This window comes from Meriones unguiculatus, chromosome 3 (assembly GCF_030254825.1).
Source record: "Meriones unguiculatus strain TT.TT164.6M chromosome 3, Bangor_MerUng_6.1, whole genome shotgun sequence".
NCBI lineage: Eukaryota > Metazoa > Chordata > Mammalia > Rodentia > Muridae > Meriones > Meriones unguiculatus.
Genome location: NC_083351.1, coordinates 60,711,568 through 60,732,072, shown reverse-complemented (window position 1 = coordinate 60,732,072; position 20,505 = coordinate 60,711,568). Strand labels below are relative to the sequence as shown.

Genomic DNA, 20,505 nt, shown 5'->3' with positions numbered 1-20,505 from the left:
TCCAGACTCTACAACAGAGACAAACCCAGGGACCCCACTCCAGGATTTGAAACAACACTTTCCTACGGTGTGGGCTGAGGCACGGCCCTTAAGGCTTGGCAGTGTGCCAACTTCCAGCTGTGTGTGGTGAGTCTCTTAGCTACATCCACACCCGTGAGGGTCTGGCAAAAGGGTCCAGCAGTATCCTATGAACCACATCAACAGGCTGTTAGAAGGTAACATCCTCACCCTGTGCCAGGCATCTCGGGCTATGCCTTTCCGCCCATAAACCAGGGACCTCGGGTTATCAGCCAGTCCAGGATCTCTGGGAGGTAAGTAAATGGACTGAAACCATTCATCCTATGTTTCCAAACCAGTCTCCTCTCTCCAGACCACCAGGTCTGTGCAGTCCGGTACCTTAAAGATGCTTCTTTTCCGTTTCCCTGGTACTGGTAAGTCACCTGTAGTTGCCCTGAATTGGACTGATCCAGTATCCAGCCCGCAGTCCCGACTGGAAGGAAGCCATCCTCTGGAGCACTACTCCCCAAATCAAGGAGCAGGCAGGAGAGTTCCTGGGGGTAGTAGGACATTACAGGCTCTGGATTCCTGCTTTTGGTGAAACACCCAGCCCCTTTATTCTGTCACTTGGAGTTACTAACCTTTGGAAAGGACTGAAACAGAGGAACAAGCTTTCCAGGAACTAAAGCAAGCTCACCCGAGCCCCAGCTTTGACCCCCATCAGATGCCACCAAATCCTTCCACCTTCTCCTTCATGACAATGGGACACTGCGAACGGCATTTTGACTCAGGCCTTCGGACTCTGGCAGAGGCTTGTAGCATTTCTGTCCCAAGTGTCTGGACCTGGTGGCCTTCAGTTGGCCATTCTGTTTTCATGCCATAGCCATAAGTGATATACTAGTAAGGGAAGCTGAAAGCTCACCTGGGGGCAGAACCTGACTTTAACAGCTCCTTATGCTGTAAAAACCCTAAGAGGGGCAAATGGCCAGTGGATAGTAAAAGCCCACATCACTCTGTATCAGAGTTGCTTGATCAGACCCGTCTCACTTTTGCTGCAGTACAATCTCAACCCTGCAACACTGATACCTGATGACCTTGAGGCCCCCCTCCATGACCATGAGGACTTGCTGGACAATTCTTATGTCAGTTGCTCAGACTTCCAGGACTCTCCCCTTCCTGAGATAGAGGTCTGTCTGTTTACTGATGGAAGTAGCATGGTCATCGATGGAGTCAGGAAGGCTGCAGCATTAGTAACTACCGAATGGGCCATCACATGGACACAAGCCTTGCCGCAGGACACAGCAGCCCCAAAGCCAAAGCTGACTGCTCTCCCTCAAGCCCTCTGCTGGAAAATAAAGAACAACTGGGTAAACATTTAGACAGACCAAGGTATGCTTTTGCTACCCTCATGTCCATGCCGTGACTTATGATGAGAGAGGTTTATTGACTGAAAAAAAAAATAAACTGTTAAAAACAGAAAAAATTCTTGCCCTCCTTAGAGCCGTCTGGCTCACCAAGGAGATGGTTGTTGTTCATTGCAAGGGGCACTAAACGTCCGACACTCCTGAAAGCCCAAGGAAATCAGAGGGTAGATCAGGCAGCGTAACAAGCGGCAGAGATGCCATGGGGCCCATTTTTGTGTTGCCCATTGCTTTTCCTCCCCAACCTAACTCCTAGGGAAAAGAGGACAAGGCCCACTCCTAGGATGCAAAACAGGCTCTGACTGGATGGTGGAGCTTGCCAGCTTCAAGAATTATCTTCTGAGGCCTTTGGATGCTCTTAGTGCACTGACTACCTATCTGGGTGCTGCCATACTGAATGTGTTATTATGTTCCAAGTACCAGAGTCTGCATCTCCAAAAGATGGCTTCCCAGGCTGCCCTACCAGTGTTCCTGTCTCTTCTGGTCAGTCTGTTACTTGTCGTTGTGAAATTTACATCCCCAAAGTGAAATTATTGACAGTTCAGCTTCCAAAAAAACTAACTCCTTTGAACTGGTTGCTCCACCATTTTCATGAGCCTTATAAAGATAGGGAGGTAGACCGCAGGGTCCGTTTTTTCAAAAGGACACCTCTGGATCCCCTGTGAAATAGAGTGGCCATCTTTTGATGTTGAATGGCCAGCCACAGGCACATATGGTTGCCAAAGGAGCCAGACAGTATGGTTGGTGGTCACAGGAAATCCTGGCCACGCTTATCACTTTCCCTAAGTCTCTTACAACAGCCTCCTTCCTGGCTCAGGACCTGTACCCTTAAAGCTGCTGCCAGGGTTCTAATCCCTAAGCTCCAGGGGTAAAAAAGCACCAAAAACTATATTCACTGACCTAGAGGAAGAACAACTACTCCCACCCTATATCCATGGATGAAGGGTAACCCCATCGCAGGCTTTGGCCCCAGACGCCCTCTCTGTAAGTTTACAGCTCCAAGGGAAAAGGCTTCCCCAATAGAAGTGTTACAGTTCTCCTCCGAAAGGTATCCTGGCAGGTGTCCACAAGGTTGACCCAAGGATTTGAAAACTCTCCAACCCTGTTTGATGAGGCAGTGGATAATGGCTTCCGGCCAGTCCCGCAGAGGTTTCCCTGGACCATACTCTATATATGTATGACCTCCTAGCCTCTGAAATGGAAAAAGTCTGTAAAAGGGCCACTGGGGGACTGCTGAAAGAGTTACAGACTGGTGGTTTGAAAGAAAATGGCCCCATAGGCTCACAGTGAATGACACACCGTCTTCCTCTGTTGCCTGTGGATCAAGATGTAGAACTCTCAGCTCCTTCTCCAGCACCATGTCTGCCTGCGGCCACCATGCTTCCCACCATGACGATAATGGTCTACACCTCGGACATGTAAGGCAGCCCCAATTAAATGTTTTTCTTTATAGGAGCTGCTGAGGTTCTGGTGTCTCTTCACAGCAGTAAAAACCCAACCAAGACACACACCATGTGCTAAAGAGTGTTGGTTAAGAAAGCCCAACTTTGTACCCCTGAGGCTACCTACCTCAGCTACCAGCTGTGGGTAGGCAAAAGGAGCCTGTCTCAGGCTAACATCCTTCAGATCCCAACTCTAAAACAAAAGACAAAAGGGGGTTTAACCCAAACGTTTGGGTCCTGGGAACACCCTATGACATACATATCCGAAAGATTGGACCCTGTAGTCACAGGATGGTCCACTTGTCCAAGAGCTACAGTGGCTACCGTTATTCCAGTGAAAGAAGCAGACAAGCTAACTCTGGGTCAGGATCTTATACTCACAGCACCCCACACAGTTGAACCCTTCTCTGAGAAACACCAAAATTCTGGCTGTCCAGTGCTCACAGGACACAGTACCAGGCCATACTCCTGTGCCACCCAGAATCTGGTTTGGGAAACACTGCCTTCAGTTCTGCTATTCGCTTGATTATGAGCGGTAGGTATCTATCCATGGCTATCTTGAGGTAGGCATGGTGGTCAGGGGATCTGCCCAGATGTAATGGACACCCACCGGAAAGATCCTGATGTAGATCCCTGCTCTACGCAGGGAGCAGCTGCGTTGAAGATGGAACCAGGTATGTGGGGCAGCAGTAGTTACTTTAGTTAAAATGATTTGGGCCCTGGCTTAGGGCCAGGTACCTCAGCCCAGAGTACAGAACTGATGACTCTGACTCAGGCTCTCATATCGGGGAAAGGAAAGTCCATATACAAAGACAGTCTGTCGCTCTGCTTTTGCTACCATTCACATCCATGGTACAATCCTTAGAAAAAGAGGGTTTCTCACCACTAGGGAAAAGGACATTAAAAACAAAGGAAAAAACCTTGACCCTCCAGATGCTATTTGGCTCTTCCTACAAGTTGCTATCCTCTGCTGCCGAGGACACGAAAAAGATAACTCCCCCAAGGCTAGGGCCACTGACCTGAGTGCCCAACAAGTAGGCCTAAGACCAGCAGTGCCTCTTGATATTCTGGTGATGTACCCCAGCTTGTGCTGCCTGAGACTCCATGGTACCACCAAGAGAAAAACAGAGGATGCAAAAAGAAGAAAATGGACCGCTTGAACCCACAGATTGGTGGAGGACATCCGAGGGAAAGAGTCTCCCCAAAACAACTGGCAGGACACTGGTGACTGACCTTCACCAGTCTTCTCATCTGGGGTCCACAAAACTTTCTGGGTTGATCAGACTAAGGTCAAGACCTGGACTGGACAGCCTGGCATGGAATGTCTCATCCGGATGACAGGTTTGTGCTCAAGAAAATCCAAGACAAGAGAGCCTTTACCCAGAAAGGGTTTGGAATGAGAGGCCAACATCCCAGTGAACTCTGGGAAACCAAAATCACCGAGATCTGGCCTCCTAGGGGAGGACATAAGTACCTGCTGGTCTTTATAGATACCTTTTCTGACTGGGTAGAACCGTTCCCCACCCAGCCTGAAAATGCTGCCTCAATTTGGCCTGCTTATAGCAATGGGATCTAACAGTGGCTTTCATAGCCAAAGCCTGTCCATTAATTGGTAAAGCCTTAGACATTGATTAAAAACTTTATTGCACAAATAGACTTCAGAGCTATGGGAAGGCAGAAAGAACAGACAGGACATTAAAAAAACAAAAACAAAAACAAAACACTAACAAAACTCTCATTAGAGTCTGGCAAAGGGTAGCCAGACCTCCTTCGTTTTGTTTTGCTTTGCCTTGGGCCCACTGCATCCCCTGTAGGAAGGGATTTACTCCCTATGAGAATTTGTTTGGAAGACCTCTCTCACTTCCTCCCTTCTCTAATAATTCCTTTCTCAAGTCACTACAGGTCTCTATAAAGGCCATTAGCCTACTGTCTGAGAGACCCGCTGACCTCCGAGTCCACTACTCGTTTCCCTTGTTCAAGTCTGATGATTCTGTCTGGGTCAAGAAGTTAGCCAAAGAGGCACTGAAACCGAATAGGAAAGGACCCTACATGGAAGTTCTTCCCACTTCAATGGCTGGAATTACACCATGAAGGTCAGGAAAGCAGAAACCATGGCCACCACCACCAAATAGACTTGCCTCCTGGACTATGGACCTATCACATTTAAGTTTTCTTCAGGACCCAGACCTTCCCCTCCCTGCTCCTCTATCTCCTCCAGAGGCTTGTGTTTTGCTGCATGGATATGGGTACAGGGTCATGGTCCAACTCCTACTGCCTCCAGGCCTAGACCAGGGAACTGAGGAAGACCGATAAATGAGGAGTTTTAGCTATCATGACTACAGATCAGCAACCCACATTCCATCTTGACCTTTGATTACAGATGTCCTCTTTACATATCTGGTTGAGTTGGAGAAAGGGAGGGTCGTGGGAGCTTATATTTTGAGAATATAGAGTTTACAATTCTATGTATGTACTGTGGCTGGGCCCTCTTAGTTGCCAAGAACAAGAAAGTTTCTATTGCAAAAAAAAATGGGGTTGTGAAACAGAGGCTTCCTGGAAACACATGGGTGAATACATACATACACACACAGACACAGACACACACACACACACATACATACACAAAGTCCCCTACAAAGAATACACAGTAGAAAAATGTAATCCAGTGACCATTAATTTAAAGTTTTGGAAATTCCTTTAAAAAGATTCTGGCCTTTGGGAAACAGAGAACATGGGGAATCAGATTTTGTGCCGCAGGAAGAGATTTACTATCCAGAAAAAGAACCCCCTGAAGTGGATGTTTCTGGTTTCCTTGAAGACTCAGTTATGTCATGTGATGTTTGCTGGCTGGTGAGAGGGCACATGATGTTTTGTGTGAGCTCTCTCATCTGAGGAGCGTGACTTTGGCCAGCTGAGAACATGCATGGACTCTGAGGAGAGCACATATATAGAGGCCCATGCACAGTGAGAGATTGCTTTTTGGATCAACATCACTGCGCTGATCTTTGGGCTTCGACACTTGACTTCATAGAGAGAAGTGTTCCAGAGAACTTCTCTGGGCAATCCAACTGAGTCTTGTAGCTTTTGCCGACTTTATGTGCTGCTTGGTGTTAGCCTTTGGCCTGGACTGCTGGTATCCTGACAACTGAGTTTCGGTAATCCCCTAAAGATCCATTGACCCTAGTCAGCAGGAAGTAGATAAAAGAAGTCTACAGCCCTTTTCCCTACTAATCTCCTACCTAAGGCCAGGGGGTTGGAAGGGAGGTAAAGGTGTTTAAGTATCCTAAATAAAGAAGGTTTGGTGAAAAATCTATGCTTACACTCCCCTATCTCTCCATGCCCCCATCCCCAGACCTTTTCGTCCTAACAAAGATTCACCTGTACCAAAGCCCTGACCAATTCTCCCCTCCAAAGAAACTCCCTCATTTAACACACCTGGCGCTAGAGCCCTGCCTCCTGCTGTCCAGAAAGCTGTCTGCCTCCTGCTGTCCAGGAAGCTGAGGGACCCCATCTCTACTTTCTGCTTTTGACAAGGTTCACCACTTAGTTAAGCATTCCCAGACAGTAATCAGAATGGATTACTGGTTACGCTTAAGCCCTTGACCTCCACAGGACACAGGAATAGGAGCTAACCAGATTATCTGCCCATTGACATTATACCCAAAGGGTATAATAAATACAGGGGCCTACAGGACTGTTTTGCTGATAGTACGCCATTCAGGTAAAGGCTATTAATTATCATAACTCTTAAGCCAGGGGGTATAGCTCAGGGGTAGAGCATTTGACTGCAGATCAAGAGGTCCCTGGTTCAAATCCAGGTGCCCCCTGTGGCTATCTCTTTTGCTTTCTTGGTTCAGGGATATCCTCACTTGGAATGTCTTCGGTCATCCCTAACCCACTTTTGTCAGCCGGTTCCTCCTCTTCTCCAGTGAGGAGAAACAAGTTCACAACTCTGCCAGACTCTTCCCCTCTCTTTGGCCATACTTTGAGCCTTGTGATGTTTTCTCTCTCCCCTCAGTACCAAGACACTGTCCCTGTCTGCTCCTTCAAGCTGCTTGTATCACTCAGACAACCTGACGACAGAAACCTAGTAATTAAGTACAGACAATTTAATAGGAAGAATGATTATGTTAAGAAAGATGTGTATAAAGCTTCAAAGAAAACTCTAATGTGTTCTGCAAGTAAGGGCCCACACAAGTTCAAAGTTGGAAGAGGCTCCTCTCCAAGGCAAAGGTCCTGTTCATACTGGGGAGTTTTTGCTTTTAATTATTGTTTTCTGGGGGGGTTGACATACCAAGCACTGGGTTTCATTACGGCATCTCTATGTCATTATACTTTGTTTTCACCCCCACTCCCTGCTGCCGCCCGCTGTGTTCCCTTCCCCCCTTAGCTGTACCTTCTGCTTTCTTATCACATGTGTTCCATTACTCTTTCCATTTCACCTCTCCCTTAACATATCTTCTTCACTCTCACAATCCCATTTTTAGTGCCCTTTCCGTGTCTCTGACTGTCTCTTACACACACACACACACACACACACACACACACACACACACACTTTTAAATCAAGGTTCTGTGAGCCTGAAACATTAATTATTTATTTTTTTTGAGTCTGCCTTGTTTTGCTTAACATAATTTCCATGCATATGACTTTCCTGCAAATGCCATGATTTTGTTCATTATGCATGGCTGACTAAACAAAACCACAGTTCTTATCCATTCACTTCTATCTGGGGAAGGGGCATTAGCAGATTGCCAGCCACTCTTGGTCACAGCTTCTAGGCAAGCAGGAGGTAGCCCTGCCTAGATCATATGAGCCATGAGAAAGTGAGGCCAGGGGCTACAGTGTTCCCCAGAAATGGTGCAGGCATCAAGTGCTTCAGTGGAGCAGGCTGGGCCTGGTGGCTACAAGACTGGCTAGGGCTGTGAGGTCTGCAAGGACTTCCTTCTCTAAGTGTGTGCCTGGACACAACACTGGCAGAAGTGAGTGTGCAATGTTGAACCACCATCTGGAGCCAGGAAAGCAGCCACACCCAGGGAAGCTAGCAGGCTACCCCTGTTCCTGAACCTTGCTATCAGGAACCCCGTAATGACAGCTGTCTACACTGTGTTTTCTTGAACCAGATTCATTATGGCACAGTAAATATGGAAGCCTCACAGCTGAGAATCACAGATTGATAGTGGCCAAAGTACTACTTGTTTGCTTTGGCCAATGGGTGTTCAAAGGTGTGATACAGGTGGGACATGAGGCCAGTTGGTAAGACTGTCATCTGGCACTTCCATGGTTATCATGACGTGTGCTTGTCCTATGGCGCCCTTTCGGATGGACCTTAGAATGCGCACACGTGGTCACATCTAAGACTACGTGGCAGTGAGAAGCCAAGGCCAGAAGCTTGAATCTGTGAAAAAAGTCGCAACCAAAATGGATTCATCTATGCCAAATCCTAATGAGAAGGAGTGAGAAGGCCAGAAGGATTGTCACACATACCTGTGACTAAAAGTACAACAAGGACTCTCTAAATCTACAGCCCTGCTTAAAGCCCACTAAAACCTTACACAGAAAACACTACTGTGTGGGTGCCTGTCCAGAGTTTACCTATTAAACTGTGGACAGACACCACCTAATTTCCAATCCTTGCCTTTGATACTTGGAAAACTCTTTGATTTATTTTACGTATTTGAGCCTCCATCTGTATGTACACCTGCATTCCAGAAGAGGGCATTAGATCCCAGTATAGATGGTTGTGAGCCATCTTATGGTTGTTGGGAGTTGAACTCAGGACCTCTGGAAGAGCAGACAGTGCTCTTAAACACTGAACCATCTCTCTAGCCCTGGATAATTGTTTCAAATAGTCCATGCAACCACATTTTCTCTTACTCACCTGAGTGTGCCTATGGGTTGTGAGAGCCTGTCATTCTGGATTCTAATTTCTCTTCTGTTCCAGAACAAACTCATTTCTATGTAGAACCTCTCCATGTCACCATTTTTGGTTGACAAAAAGCCCAGTCTAGATTATTCAGTTCACACTCCAATTGCAGACTCACAGGCACCATGACAGATGGGTGTATTTTGTGACACTAGATTTTTCCCCGTGGCTTGTTATACAACATCACTGTGAATAAGACTGCCAAATGCTGAAGTGGGTTCTTTCTGGGACAAATCCCAAAATACACGGCTTTCTGTGCAGTGGTGCATGGCAAGCAATCTGTTCTATCAGCTGCAGAAAACCACTATTCAGGGCAGGAAGACAGTGGCCTGTGAAAGCCTGGAAAGCAGAAAATGTCCTTAATGCTGCAGAGCAGGGGAGGGCATGTCGGGCCAAAAGTTCAATGCATGAGCTACTTGCTATAGGCTCTGTTCGTGAAGGGGTCCCCAAAAGATCTGAGTTCAGATGAGAACTGCCTTGCTTGATAAGCAGAAATTTAAAGGTGGTGTGGATTACTTAGAAATTGCATAGTTGGGAAAGTAAAATTGATCTGTCCAAAATTACCATATCAAAGGGGAACTTGGTGCCTTCCTAGACACAAGACCAACTTGACTGCATGGCTTTTATCAAGACCACTGATATCACCAAGGTGGGGCCAGCTAGATACTCTGATGGGCAAGTAAGTGTTCCTAGGAGGATGAGGGGTGTGGCCCCATAGGACATGCCCAGATATTTACAGCTGAGCCTGGGAAAGGCAGTGCCAAAGAGGAGTGTGGTGATCACTGCTGGAAATGGAACTAATTTTATAAGTGACCCACACGTTTCCTGAGAGTTTGTAACTACTAGGCTTTTGTGTTGCTGTGTCCAAATACCTGAGGAAGGCATTTAAAGGAGGAAAGGTTTTTGCTGCTTATTATTGCAATGATCTTCTGCTGCCGTTGCAGGGGAGGAAGCATGGGCAGAGCAGAACATTTGATATTGTGGTGCCACAGGACGGGAATACAGGAAGGTCCCAGGGCAGGATAGAATGTCTAGGACATGCCTATGACCTACTTCCTGCCGTGTGGTCCACCACTGTTGTGGAACTTTGATGGCCTGGAACCCCTGCACAGATGTAGCCCATGGCAGTTCAGTGTCCAAGTGGGTTCCATAGTAATGGGAACAGGGACTGTCCCTGACATGAACTGATTGGCCTGCTCTTTGATCACCTCCCCCTGAGGGGGGAGCAGCCTTACCAGGCCACAGAGGAAGACAATGCAGCCATTCCTGATGAGACCTGATAGACTAGGATCAGAGGGAATAGGAGGAGGACCTCCCCCATCAATGGACTGGGGGAGGGGCACAGGTGGGGAAGAGAGAGGAAGGGTGGAATTTGGAGGGGAGGAGGGAGTGAGGTACAGGGGGGATACAAAGTGAATAAACTAATTAATAAAATAAAAATAATTTTAAAAAAGAGAAAAAAAAACCTCAGTTATGTTATGCAAACATGGTTTTGTCTTAATCCCAGGTGTGAAACATGGGGTTAATTCAGACTGTCTACAACAGCAGACTATTTGCCTCCTGCAGGCTCTGAGAGGGCTCTTTACCAGCTGCAGATAGTTTAATTCTGAGGACTCTGGAGAGGAAATAAATGCCAGAGCCCAGAGAAGGGGGTCTGTAAGAAAGAAGGCTGCTGCTGATTGTCCCCGCTGCTCCAGGTTGCTGTTGATGCAGTTTGATGAGGAGAAGTTGGAGATATCCTGAAATGAAGATTGGACTTGGCCCAAGGGACTACATCCCTAACCATCAGGAAGTAGCTAAAGAGAGCTATGACCCCTCTCACCACTAACCTTTGTCTCCTACCTGGTGTTGAAGTGTTTGTTAGAAGGGATTGGGATGGAGAAGGGAGATAGAGGCATAAGAAACCAAAATAAAATATAATTTGAAAGTAGTGCCTAGACACCCCTTTTCACTAACTCCATCCTATGATGAGTCCATGGACAGGCGAATCCTTCCTGAGGTCAGAGCCACCATGGTCTGATCGTCTCTGGGAACTGCCTCCCAGTTAACCTCAATCTCTTTGTGTTTTCTCCATCCTTTCAAGGTAACAATGAAGACCTATGGTAATAGGCTGTATTTATGGAAGTGTGAACAGACTGCACAGAAAGAAGGAAGAAGGACCACCCTGCCAATGACACTGCACACTCAGGGAAGGTAAATACTCAGCCATCAGAAACCAATGATCTTTTCAGATATTTTAGGAGAAAGTGAAAAGGAAGGTTTTCAGATGGCAGAGCCAAGAGTCACGTAGATCAGTGGCGAGGACCACCGCTGTGTGGCAGAGCAAGGATCCAGGAAAGAAAACTGTCTAATCCTGGGTGTTCTGTTCTGTTACTTTGGGGATAGTTTGTCATGTGACACGATAGTAAAAAGACTGGAAATGCTCAAACTGGCATGTACAAGAGTACATATGTACCTCACTGTAGTTGAGAGGTGTAGCTATTCCTGCCTGTGTTTGAATTTTCTTTTTGTCTTTGACCTAGAACTCACTATGTAGCCAAGGACGACCTTGAATTTCTGATCCTCTTTCCTCCATCTCCTGAGAGCTGGAATTTTAGGCAAGCCCTACACCACCAGGCTTATGTGGTTCCAACTCAGGGCTTCGGCACACTAGGCAAACATTCTCCCAACCACATATTTGAGAGGCTATTTAAAGATAATTTCTAAGACCATCTACATTTCTATCATTTTCCAGTACTTGATATAATTGTGTTGCTAAAAATCTGTTCCTATAATTCCTATGAATTTGGAATGTTGGGGGAGGGGGGAAGGAGAGGGGGAGGGGGGAAGGAGAGGGGGAGGGAAAGGAATCATAACCTTATCTATTAAGTTCATTTATCAAAGAAGCTCTGGTATTAGTTACTTTCCTTGTTGCTAGGGCAGAGGACCTTGACAAAGGCAGCTTAAGAGAAAGGGTTTGTTGTGGCTATAAACGTGTTTGTTTTGGTCCCAGGTATGGATGTGGGACTGATTCAGATGGTCCACAGCAGCAGACTATTTGTCTGATGTGGATTCTGAGAGGGGCTTTGCCAGCTGCAGATAGTTTAAATCTGAGGACTCTGGAGGGAGAATAAATGCCAGAGTCCAGAGAGTGGGAGCTCCAAGAAAGAACAAGGCTGCTCCTGCTTGCCCCTTGCTGCTCCTGTTTGCTGCTGTGAGACAAGAAGTTGGAGATCTTCTGAACCCAGGATTGGACTGGCTCTGACAATCCTAACCAGCAGGAAGCAGCTAAGAGAACTATGCCCCCTCTCCCACTAACCCTTTCTCTCTCCCCTGGTGTTGGGGTGTTGTAAGGGATTGGTGTGGAGTAGGGAAAGAGAAAAGAAATATAAATAAGAGAGCTTTTTAAAAGTCTGACTACAGTTTGTTTTGGCCTTCAGTTTCAGAAGCCCAACATAGCAGGAAAGAAATTTACATTGAGTGTGAGGCAGCTCTTCAGATCATGTCACAGTTGGCAGCGGGGTGTGAGGGGGGAATAGACGCTTCTGTTCACAGTCAGTGTGTGTGTGTGTGGGGGGGAATAGATGCTTCTGTTCATCCAGCTTTCTCTTTTACCTCAGTACAGGGCCTCAGACCTTGGAGTGACATCATTCAAAGATGGGGTAAGTTTTCCTCCCTTACTAACTTGACCTAGGAAACCACTCACAGACCTGCCCAGTATTTGTTTGCACAGTGACTCTTCATTCCCTCTGGTTGACAGTTGAGATTAGCCATGCAACTCAATAGGATTTACTGTGGCACACAAGATCCTGGGCTGTGACTGGAAGATGGGTTGGGAGCAGTGGGTGGAGGTGAGCATATTGTACGCGTAGGACTAATCAAGTCAAGAGCGTGGTAAATCAAGCTCTGAGCCCCAGTTCTCTACTGTCTCTGCCCAGAACCTCTGAACGGAGATGGAACACACTTCCTGGTCCTTAGTCCTCTGACTGACATAGCATGAGTGCTGGGAGTGCCCAGCAGAGTCCAGAAACCTGTTCGCCCAGTCAGGCTTCCTCATTTGTGTTTCTGTCATTGCTATAAAAGTGTCCCCTTGCCAGCTGCCACTCCTCCAGCATGAACATGAAGCAGGGTGAGGCCAAAGCACAGAGAGAAGTACAGATGGACCTGCAGCTTGAGGCAGAGTCAACAAAGCACAGTCTAGACTCTCTGATGGACACCCCATTAAACTGTGAGAATGAAAATGATGCTTATTACCACATGGGGCTCAACTTTGGACTGGGTAGTTGGATGGCATTGTGGCGGAGGTGGCTGACTGCTCCAGCTGTGGTTCTCATCAGATACTGACTGAGATAGAAGAAAACCTACAGAACCAACTAACTTGGGACCACAGGGGCTCACAGAGACTGAACCATGAAACAGCATGCATGGGACAGCCCTACGCCCTCTGCACACGTGTAACAGTTGTGCAGCTGGGGGTCATGTGGGACTCCCCACAGTGGGAGCAGGGGCTGTCTCTGATTGCCTGTCTTTGGATCCCTTTCCCCTAACTGGCTGCCGTGGCTAGGAGAAGATGTGCCTAGTCTTACTGCAACTTGATGTGCCAAGGCTGGTTGATATCCATGGGAAACCTCCCCTTTTCTGAGGAGAAGAGGAGGAGTGGTGGATGGGGAGGGCAGGGACTGGGAGGAGAAGAGGGAGGGGAAGCTGAGATCCAGACATTAAATAAACAATTTAAATAATTAAAAAATGAACCACATTTTGCTCTCTCTATATTCCAAATAATTAGATGTCCAGAAACAAATACAAAATAAAATTCTAGGGATCCATTTTTTTTTTAAATGCCATGCAGGCTTGCCTACAGCCTGATCTTATGGAGGCCTTTTCTCAGTTGGGGTTTGTAATGAGATATATAGTACAGTTTTTGTGTTTGGCTTTGAGTGAAATGTTTTAGCACAGCCTCTGCCATGTTTTCGTTACTCACTAAAGGCTGGGAAATTGTTTTGAGACTGTCTGAAGAAATGTCTCTCTGGAGAATCTGCACTTGATGCTATGTGAGAGCTTACAGCTGCACCAACCTCGGTCTTAAGACACTCCTGGCAAACCTGGAGTTCTTACGTTTGATTGTGGCTAGCCATGGTCAAAGGGACTGAGGTTTGTGTGGGTTGTCTGCTCTCACAGCAGCAACGGCAAGATAACTTTGGTAGCTGGAACCGTTCCCAGGCCCAATTAACCTTGTATAATGTTTGAATAAGGTAACTGGAGTGAGCTAGCAGGGTGTCAGTGTTTTACAAGAAGGCAGAACCCCTCTGGTCCTTTGGAAAATGAAGGTTTAGTAACTTGATGATCTGCTCTCTGTACTGTGGCACCTATGACCAACATCAATAGATTTTCCTTCCTCTCTGATGACTCCGCCTTATGACAAGTTGACATAAAACTAACCAGCACATCTGACCTCTTGTCAACCGCACACACAAACACATCACTGTTAACCCACAAACCTTTCATTTATTGTTCATCCCCAAGGTTACACATTAATAAAAACACGATATATTTTACAAACTTAAACTATCCCACAGCCTCACAAATTCAAATACTTTAGAAGTTGTCTCTTTAAAAATATTCAGTTGCTTTTAAATCCAAAATCTCTGTAAATCTCTCAAATCTCTTTTTTAAAAATTCAGAGTCCTCCAGCTGTAAGATCAAAGTCCTCCCATAAGATCAAAAAGAAATGAAATATTTTCTTACTTCGAGAGTGAAGACTCAGGGCATATTTGCAATCTGAACAAAACTAAACTCTGGGAGTATAAACAATTCACTGTCCGCCGAGATTCACTCAGGATCTCCTGGGTTCCTCCAAGCGTGTCACTTCTCAGCCTTCATTCTCCACAACACACACAGCTTGTCTTGGCTCTGGCTAGCTCTCCCCGCACCCAAACACGCACAGCTGCTGTTCTTGATGGTCATCCGATGGTGCTGAATCTCCAAAATGCTGGGTTCCCTGATGCAGCAGGGTTGCGCTTTCTCTCTCGTAGAGAATAACCCCTTGTAAGCTCTCTTCACGATGCCATGCCTCAATTTCTCTGCATGGCCCTTCTAGTCCCGGGGCTTGAACTGCTGCTTAGGCTGAACCTTCACCAAGGGCCTCTCCTGGCCTCTCATGGTGCCAAGTTTCAGCGGCTTTCCATGACCTGTTTATGCCTTCAAAACCAGTACTCCTGGGTGGAGGCCTCTCCCACTTTCAGGTTTCAGCTGCTCTCCATGACCCCTTTATGCATTCAAAATAAGTATCATCTGGGTGATGCTTACACATTACCAAGTCTGGCTGTCAGCATGAGGTACAATCTTGTCTGCTTCTGGAACATAGAATTGTGTGTGTGTGTGTGCTGACTCTGAGGAAACACGTCCCAAAAGATTTCACCCCGTTGATGCTTGTCTCTCCTTAATCACCCCAAGTTTCTCAGCTCCAGCTAACGAGCATCAACTGTCCCAGGAGAGGAAAGGATTTACCGAAGTGATTATGGTCTCTCGTTAATCATAGCTGATTCTTACGCTCCAGCTATCCAGAACCACAGTTCTCAACTCCAAACAACAAACAGCACTGATAGCCTTTAAGTGACACCAAGTTCCCTCTAGAACAGTGGTTCTCCACCTGTGGGTCATGACCCCACTGGGAGACAACACTTTCTCGGGGGCCTGCGCATCTGATATTTACATTACAATTCATAACACTAACGGAATTACAGTTATGAAATAGCAATGAAAATAATTGTATGGTTGGGGCCACTGCAACGTGAAGAACCACAAGGGTCACAGCAGTAGGGAGGTTGAGAACCGCTGCTCTAGGCCTTCAGAAGCCAGGCCTCCAATGTCTATCTCAGCACCCCCACCCCCTTTTCTTTCCTTTCAAGTCTCACAAAACAGCTCACAAAACTTTGAACACTCAATGGCTTTTCTGGCAAAAGCTCCAAACTCCTTCTACAGCCTAACCTAAATCAACATGGTCATGTCTGTCACAGTAATACCCACTAAGCTGGTGCCAATGGCTGTCTTAGGGTTACTATTGCCGTGGTGAAATACCACGACCAAAGCAACTTGGGGAGGAAGGAGTTTATTTGACTTATGCTTCCATATCGCAGCTCATCATTGGAGGAAGTCAGGATAGAAACAACCTGGGGGGGGGGGTTGTCCTGGAGGCAAGAGCTGATGCAGAGGCCATGGAAGAGTGCTGCTAACTGGTCTTTCCAGCCTGCTTTCTTACAGCATTCAAGACCACCAGCCCAGGGGTGGCCCCAACCACAATAGGCTGGTCCTCCCTCATCAAACACTGATTAAGAAAATGCCCTACGTCTCTAATGTCTGAGAAGCACTTTAAAAAATGTTCAGCATCATTAGTCATCAGGGAAATGCAAATCAAAATGACTCTGAGATTCCATCTTACACCCGCCATTATGGCTAAAATAAAAAAACTCAAGCAACAGCACACTAGCTGGCAAGGATGTGGAGGAAAGGGAACAGTCCTCCATTGCTGGTGGGAGTGCAAATTTCTATAACCATTTGGAAATCAATTTTGCAGTTTTGCAGAAAAAGTGGAGTAGTTCTACCTCAAGACCCAGCTGTACCACTCCTGGGCATATACCCAAACCATACTACAAGGACACTTGCTCAACTGTGTTCATAGCAGCTTTATTTGTGATAGCCAGAAACTGGAAACAACCTAGATGTCCCTCAGCCAAAGAATGGATACAGAAATTGTGGTACATTTACACAATGGAATACTATTCAGCTATTAAAAACAAAGAAATCATGCAATCTGAAGGCAAATGAATGGAATTAGAAAAGATCATCCTGAGTGAGGCAACCCAGACCGAAAGACAAACATAGTATGTACTCACTTATAAGTGGATATTAGCCAAAAAGTACAGCATAACCATGCTTGCTACAATCCCCACAGACCCAAAGAAATTAAGTAACAAGGAGGGACCCAGAGGCTCCCTTTGAGAAGGAATCCCTCTGAGAATCTTACTGAGAGAGGAAAATAAAATAGACATCATGAGTGAATGGCCAGGAAGACTGGATGGAGGAAGAGGAGGAGGTAGGGATGGGAACAGGATAGACCAAGTGGAGGGAGGATGGAGGGAGAGAGTGCAGGGAGAGCCAACCTGAAGTCAGGGGGCATCACTGGATGAGCTAGAGACCTATGGCAATGGAAACTCCCTGGAATCTATGAGGGTGACCCTGGCTAAGATTCCTAGCAATGGGGCATATGGAACCTGAAATGGCCATCTTCTGTAACCAGAGAAGACTTCCAATGGAGGGATTGGGACAACAAGCCAGCCACAAAACCTTCAACCCACAATTTGCCCTGTGTACAACATGTGCTGGGGTAAAGACGGAGCAGAAATTGAGGGAAGGGCCAAGTAATGACTGGTCCAGCTTGAGACCCAAGCCATGAGAGAGAGCCCACCCCTGACATTGTTAATGATATGCTGCTAGAATTGCAGATAGGAGCTCAGCATGGCTGTCATCTGAGAGGCTTCACCCAGCAACTTCTGGAAACAGATGCAGAGACCCAGAGCCAAACATTAGGCGGAGCTTGGGGAATCCTGTGGAAGCCTCTGAGGAAGGACTGAAGGAGCAAGAGGTCAAGGATATCACACACACACAAATTCAGAATCAATTAACCTTGGTCCTCAGGGGCCCACAAAGACTGAACTGCCAAACAGGGAGCATAAATGGGATGGCCCTAGGCCCTCTGCACATATGTAAGAGTTGTGCATCTGGGTCTTTATGTGGGCCTCCTAACAGTGGGAGCAGGACTGTCCCTCACTGTTGTCTACCTTAGGGTCCCTTTCCCCTAACTGGCTGCCTTGTCCGACCACAACAGGAATAGATTTTCTAGTCTTACTGCAACTTGATATGTCAAGACAGATTAGTATCCATGGAAGGCCTCCCCTTTTCTGAGGAGAAGGGGAAGATGGGTGGATGTGGGGAAGGGGAGGAGAGAGGGAGGAACTGGGAGAAGGGGAAGATGGGTAAGCTTCAGTCGGGACGTAAAGTAAGTAAGTTAATAAGTAAACAAACTCCAACTTGAAAAAAAGAAGGAAAAAGAAAAGGGTGCTCTACAGCCTCCTCTTATAGAGGTGTTTTCTCATCTTAGGACTCTAGCTTGTGTGTGTGTATGTGTGTGTATGTGTGTGTGTGTGTGTGTGTGTGTGCGCACGCGTGCACGCGCGCTTTTAAGTTCTTAATTAGTTGTTGTTTAAATGTTACATTATGCAGGTATGTCCTGAGTCAGAGGTCACCCAGCCTTATTCTGCTTCAGATTTTCTGGCTGGTACATTTAATTCTGACTAGTAGCAGTTAAGAGCAATTGGAACTTTAATTCAAGGGGTAAAAATCCCCTCTTACTATCCAGTGACTAAGTGGCAGGAGAGTCTCGCTGAAATTTACAGTGCTGTATGATATTAAATGGCACTGTGGTGAACATTAGTGATTCTCAAGCCCAGCCATCACCCGTGCCCGAGGAATGTGGGCTTAGTCAGACAATATATGTAGAGGGACATAACTGTGGGAGATGGCCGGAAAGTGAGCACAGAGCTGAAGTCACGGGGAAAGGGTGACCAGCCGGGGTGGCTCAGCCTTGTTCTGTGGGGGCAGGTGGCATGCGCTGAGCTCAGAATTGAAGCACACTCATCACAACACTGCCTTTTTCTGAGTGAGCACTAGGCAGACCACAGTCCCTGCTTCCAGTTCCCACGCTCCCTAGATACACTTATTTTTGCTCAGTGGTGTTGGGATCCGGTTGCTCTTTGCCTCATGAGTCCCTGAATGCTGAATCTTCCTACAGGGGTGGAGGAGAGGGTAAGGAGGTGTGTAGCTGCTTCCCTGGACTGAAACACTCTCTGGAAGAGGAAGGGAGGGGACTCACAGACTCACGGCAGTCACATGACACCCCCCCCAGAAGCCTATAGGGTTAGAGCATTTATTTGACCATGGATCAATAGGGCCCTGGTTCAAGTTTAGGTAACCCCTATTTTCTCCCTCAGTGTACAAAATATCTCGAGTCTGAGATATGCCCGCTGGGCCAGCGACTATTTCTTTGTTGCATCAGGTGGGTACAGGATCCTGTCTCTGGTTAAGAAACATAATGGTGGCAAATGTGCTGACTGGGTTAGTTATTGCTGTCCGAGCAAACAGAACTGATAGTGGATAAACATGAGCGTGTGTGTGTTTGCACAGAGAGGGGTTTTAACAAGCAGCTCACATGGCTGTAGAGAGGAGCTCCATGGGGTGGAGAGTAGGAAGAGGTGACATGGAAGGTAGGGTTAGCTCCAGCCAGCAGGCTGACCTCCTTCCTCCGAGACTTCAGGACTTTCCTCCTAGGGCATCCACTGCCGCAGGTGACACACCCACCTTACAGAGAGTGGTGGGGTTTACTCAAAGTCTACTGATTAAAACATAGGTCACAAAACATGCTTTGGCAGACAACACAGTTGTGCTGGGCCAAACATCCATGCTTTGGAGCCTCTCCAAGAGGGCCACAAGTAACTTCCTTAAGTTCTCCCCACTGTGTGCTCCTAAATAAGGCACTGAATGCTGAGTAAGTCGTACGAAGGTGGGTGGTTCTGGAGTCATCCTGAAGGAGGCCGAGGCTGAGGCCAGTATTCATGGATTAGCTCCAGGGCTATGTTGACACCCTTCTTCCCTTGTGTCCTGCCCACTTCATGGATCTGGGCCATCAGTATTCCATGCTACGCTGTGAACGCCTCCTCACAGGTAGTCATGTGTGTCCACGGATGTCTGTGTCGAGGACATCTGTGACTTCCATGGTTTCAGTTTACTTGCTGAAAAAAGGCGTGGTTAAGAAAGTGTGGAACAGCTGGGCATAGAGGTGCACTCAGGGAGGCAGAGGCAGGTAGATTGCTGTGAGTTCTAGGCCAGCCTGGTCTACAAAGCTAGTCCAGGATATCCAGGGCTACACGGAGAAACCCGTCTCAAACAAACAAACAAGAAAGTGTAGGGCTTCGGGGATGGCACTGTGGACTTAGGAGGGCATTGAGGCAACTTAAGTCTTAACCAGATCAACAGCTCCAGGTAATCTCCATCAGCTAAGCAGTCTGAAAGCCAACCAGATAGCGTGGGGACTTGTGGTGGGAGACTGCCCCTACTCTCCCACCTGGAGACCACAGCCAGAGCTCAGATGACCCTGCTCCAGCCACAATCTTCAACTTCTGTGAGCTGCAGACATTCCAAAACCATTTCAACCAGCTAACTGACACCAGCGAATTACAGCATTGTAGAGGGGGAGCTTTTCCAAATTTCATGAATTTGAAGAGTTTAAATTTAAATAACTGTGGCCAGTTTTTATGGCTATACACAATCACCCTCCCGTTTAAAATGTCATGTCTGGAATGATTTAAAAACCCTCTGTTTGGCAGGGTTAGACAGACTTGGATCGACAGGTGTCCATTCAAATGTAGCTAAGACAGGAGGGATTTTTTTTTAGTATAGTGCGGAAAGAATTCCTAGCCTTTAAGGACGGAAAAGCCAGGGGATAGACTGTGATTGTGACTTGCTCATCTAATCAACAGTAGTGACTTCCTTCAGTCCCACACATAATTTCAAAGAATGTGCTCTTTGATGACTGAAGGATAAAAAACCAAAAACTGAACTTATAATATTCAGACACATGCTATAGATATTCCCATTAGATTCTTCCAAAGCCTCCTTCAGCCATTT

At 46.9% G+C, this 20,505-nt stretch overlaps 1 protein-coding gene and 1 non-coding gene across 2 annotated transcripts in view; one reads left to right on the top strand and one right to left on the bottom strand.

The window, feature by feature from the left end:
• Positions 1-20,505, bottom strand: part of Znf746 (zinc finger protein 746) — a 249,107-nt gene that overhangs the window by 105,319 nt on the left and 123,283 nt on the right. The gene's annotated exons all lie outside the window — the stretch shown is intronic.
• Trnac-gca (transfer RNA cysteine (anticodon GCA)) lies at positions 6,616-6,687 on the top strand. The gene has a single exon. It is a non-coding gene; the product is annotated as a tRNA-Cys (tRNA).